The sequence below is a fragment of the Oncorhynchus nerka genome, linkage group LG14, assembly GCF_034236695.1.
Source record: "Oncorhynchus nerka isolate Pitt River linkage group LG14, Oner_Uvic_2.0, whole genome shotgun sequence".
In the NCBI taxonomy this organism is placed as follows: domain Eukaryota; kingdom Metazoa; phylum Chordata; class Actinopteri; order Salmoniformes; family Salmonidae; genus Oncorhynchus; species Oncorhynchus nerka.
In genome coordinates, this window is record NC_088409.1 from 40,117,907 (window position 1) to 40,122,686 (window position 4,780).

At 43.6% G+C, this 4,780-nt stretch overlaps 1 pseudogene; it reads left to right on the top strand.

Annotated features, from left to right (window-relative positions):
* Positions 1 to 394: 394 nt before the first annotated feature.
* On the top strand, positions 395 to 4,018 carry LOC115142235 (elongator complex protein 6-like; annotated as a pseudogene).
* The last annotated feature ends 762 nt before the right edge of the window (positions 4,019 to 4,780 follow it).

A 4,780-nucleotide genomic window follows, 5' to 3' on the forward strand; every position in this document is an offset into this window, starting at 1 on the left:
ACAAATGATATATGTTTCAGTAAGATTGGATTTTTAGCATTTATACCAATGGTTATAAACTGTACTGCAGGGATGGAACGTAAGCTGCAGAAAATGGAGGTTGTGGTGGCAGCTGCAGAGAGGTATTTGGGTGTGCGAGACTTGACATCAGAAGAGTTACAGGGTGTGTTACGTGGTGGTGTCCCATCCTTTCAGGTTGTTGGCCTGAATAGATTTAAATAGTAGAGTAGAGGGATTTTTTTGTGAGTGTAGTGTTAGATGGTAAGGTATTTGTTTATTTTTTCAAAGTATAAGGGAGTTGTACTCCAGTCTAGTAGGTGGCGGCAATGCAACATTTATCGGATGCCAACCGCCGTTAAACCTCATCAAGGAAGAAGTCGAAACGCTTTTCACATGCTCAGATTGTCCCTCTCTTCGTGCAGTAGAAACTACGATCTTGTACCCATGCTTCTTTTTCACAACAAACATTCGGAAAATGAAATAGCTATGAATGCGCAATTGTTTTAAACAATGTGGTTATTATTGACATAAGTACTTTGAGCTGTTGGGGTTTGTCCTGGATAACGCTAAAATTCGTGTCAACAATCTAGCCAGCTTCATAGCCTCCCTCGGCAGTCTGCGCTAGCTAAATGTATTTTCCTGGGAGTGTTAAGCGTTCATATATATACAGTCATTGGTTAATATCTAGCTAGTTATTAATCAAGTTATATCAATCGATGTTAGTATTTATCTAGCTAACTAGGTAGCTATAAGTTACAAACTCACCAGAAGACATTCCAAATATTCGTATGAGATAAGTCTTCATCCCTTCTCAATATGTTTGCAGTACTCAACAATATTCTCAATACTAGTCCCGACAAATTCAAGCCGGTAACCCTAACCGTTACCAATTTAAATCCCTATGCCTAATCCTAACATCTGTGGATTTATGTCTGGTCTCTGCAGGGAGAGTTTATCTTGGTGTCTGACAAACAGACAGATGGGTCCTTCCTCATTCACCATTTCCTCTCCTTTTATTTACGAGGTGAGGATTTATGTGAGTGGACTGATGTCTAGTTGACTGAAACGTGTGCGTAACACCGTTCCCTCTATTATTGCTGTTGATTGTAGTGTCAGGTGAAAAACATTGACAGTCAGTAATAGAGGGAACATATGGGGCCAAGTTGTGTACTACTTTGATGCACTCTCATAAGTGGTCAAAAATGAAATCTGGTGAGGCCAGATGTGCTCAGATGTAAGGTGTTTCCTGGGTCTTGTGCAGTCCTTCAGTCACTACAGTGCAATCAGTCAACGGTTGGTGAGTATACTTATCCTCCAAAATGCTGGGTTAAACCTCCCCCAGCCACTCTTATACATACTGTGCAAGTAAATGTCTCTTTACAGTTGTGTATGGTTTGCTGTTGCTTGGTGGAGCTGTATTAACTACATTTTGTATGGGTTCTTTCACTGTGTTCCATGTTAATCAGGGTGTGAGTTTGGCCCAGGCAAGGGAGAAAGGGCAGCTGGTGTTCCTAGAGGGACTAAAGGAATCCTTGGGGGTACTGCTTCAGGGGGAGGCCAGCAAAGGAACCCAGGCACTGGACTTCCTCAGGTACCTGTCTGTAGCGTTGACTCTGATCAAGCCTACTGGTCTAAAAAGCATGTTCATTCAGTGCAGAAGCTCCATTGAAAGTGCATTTTGGTCCTAGAATATCATAGATAATATGAAAATATAATAATAATGAAAATATCTCTTCCCCCTTCATTTATCTCCCCCTCTATGTCCCCTTTCTTTCTTTGTCTCTCATTCCTCGCCCCCTCAATCTTTCTCCATCTCTCTGTTCCCCTCCACCTCCACAGAGATCCCAGTTCCGGCCTGCGGGGTCTATATGACTTTGTGCGGGACAATGTAAGGTCGGCAGTAGGTGGAGGTGAGGAGTGGGGTCCCCCATGTGATCCTGGTGGATGCCCTCAGTGTGGTCCTGAGTCTGGGGGTCAGTGTTGGGGCAGCGCTGGACTTCAGTTATTACTGCAGAGCCACTGTCTGCTCCGAGCTGCAGGTCAGATAATACAGTATCACATTTTACAGTTACATTTTAGTCATTTAGCGGACGCTCTTATCCAGAGCAACTTAGTTAGTGCGTTCATCTTAAGATAGCTAGGTGGGACAACCACATTACACAGTCATAGTAAGTACATTTTTCCTCAAAGTTGAAAGGGTGGGGGGCTGTGGGATGATTTAAGATACTCTTTGAAGAGGTAGGGTTTTAGATGTTTTTGGAAGATGGGAAGGGTCTCTGCTGTCCTAGCTTCAGGGGGAAGCTGGTTCCACCATTGGGGTACCAGGACAGAGAAGAGCTTGGACTGGGATGAGTGGGAGTTGCTGTCACGTAGGGGTGGGAGGGCCAAGAGACCAGAGGAGGCTGAACGGAGAGCTCAGGTTTATTTTAAAAAAAATATTACACCTTTATTTAATCAGGTAGGCTAGTTGAGAACAAGTTCTCATGTTCAACTGCGACCTGGCCAAGATAAAGCAAAGTAGTTCCACACATACAAAAACAATAGTTACACATGGAATAAACAAATATACAGTCAATAATACAGTAGAAAAATCTATATACAGCATGTGCAAATGAGGTAAGGCAATAAATAGGTCATGGTCGCAAATAATTACAATAGAGCAATTAAACACTGGAATGGTACAATGTGCAGAAAATGATTGTGCAAGTTGAGATACTAGGGTGCAAAGAAGCAAGATAAATAAATAAATACAGTATGGGGATGAGGTAGATTGGATGGGCTATTTACAGGGTTGGGTGTAGGGTTTGATCATAGCCTGAAGGTAAAAATGGGCAGTTCCTTTTGCTGCTCCGTAGGCAAGTACCATGATTTTGTAGTGGATGCGAGCTTTGGCGGATGAGCGGTGTGACATGGGAGGCGCACGGTATCACAAGCTCACTGTCTCTCGTCTGTCTGTTCAAATAATCACACACATTCCTCTATCTACTATCCCTTTTCTCTTTTATCTGCTGGGCAGCATGGTGATGTTGGTGCGATGTGAGGCAGAAGAAGAGAGTGATGAACGCTCAGTGGCTCCTGAGGGGCCTTATACACCAGTGCAGCCTCACACTCCAAGTACAGGGTCTCCCCACTGGCTACTGCAGGGACATCCACAGACAAGTCAGATTGATTAGATTATTTGTGTGTGAGAGTGGAAAAAGAGAGAGAGTGAAAGAGCACTGTTAAACGCATTAAGCTGAACCGTACTGTGTGTGTGTTTCAGGTGGAAGTGTGCTGGCGAGGACAATGTGACAGGCAGCAGACCCAGAAGAAACTCTTCCAGTATAAGGTCCACGACAAGGGGGCTTCCTTTTTCGTCAGGAGGACATCCAGTGCAGTCCTTTAAGCCCTCAATGGATCCTTTCTGCCTCCCTTCCTAGTGTCGATCCAGTCCCTCACATCTCAGTCACATGGCTCTCTGAGCTCAACCAGAGAATGATAGAGGCCTCTAGTGGCCAAAAGGCTGTATTAGCATGGGCAGCTATAAAGCTTCCAACATTTTGAAGTAGTCAACCTCATGGAATTTCCAACTTCATTGGCTGATCCCTCCTGGTGACTCTGTTGGAATCATGTCCAACCGGATCATCAGGAGGGATCAGCCAACCGTGAAGAAGAAAATGGACTACTTTAAAATGGAGATTGCCAATGCTGTGATAGATGTTGTAATGGCACAGCTAGAAAGATGAGTCGTCTATCTCTATGGGCTCAACACACAGGCAGGAAGTTTGCAATTTAGGACAATCAAGGTGCTGGATTATGGTCATGAAACAGGTTGGGATCAGTTTTGAACTGGAGATGTGGTATTGAATTGAACATTGGATTACTGCATTAGAACCAACTGGACACATGCATTGCAAAGCTGATATAGGCAACCTGGGTGAATAGGTAATTTCTCAAGTGACATGGGAACTGACCTAATTAAGTTGGACTTGTGTTATACAAAAAAAAAAAAAACAATAAACAGCACATTTAAATCAAACACCAGTGTGTGCGTTTTGGGGCGTTGTTGATCATGGAGGTAAAATACTGTGGTTTACAGTAATCTAGCCAGCGCGTGTCGCTATATCCTCACGCTTTCTTTTCTTGGATGAAGGGTGAGAGGTCGACAATTCACGCTGCTGCTGAAACAGTAGTGACATGGTTCTGTTGATGCAGTCAGTTTTTCCAGTTAAATTAGCTCAATTTTAGCTACTAGAATAAGGAGGTTAAGACTGTACACGACTAGCTCCTCGATAGCAGGACCAGCACTATCGACGAAGACACAAGAAAGTTATTCAGCCAGGCAAGTGTAACGTAGTAGCTAGCTAGTCAACTAGCTAACGCTAGCTTTGGTGTGTGTTAATTTAGGTAGCTAATTTACTCGATTAGTTAGCAAAGCGGACCATAATCAAATTTAAGCTAGCTAACGAAGTTAGACGCGAAGAACCTAGGTTGAAGATATTTTTTTCGACCTAGAGTAGAACTTCTCTGGGTTTGGCGGGGCAGATGAACGCGGGACTCGCGGTTAGGTGTTTTTGGTGGTAGCAGCTAGCCAGTTAAGTTCGCTTAACTAATAGCTATTGACAGACGATGTCACTGGCATTACTCGGCAACGCTAATGTGATTATCTAATTGCTAGCTGCCTGCCCTATTATCAGCGTAAGGTCAACAACCATGTCTTGCTGTCATGGATACGTTGGTTGGCATCATTCAGCAATGTGTTAACAAGCATTTACCATATCTGCTAACAGTAGAAGCTAGC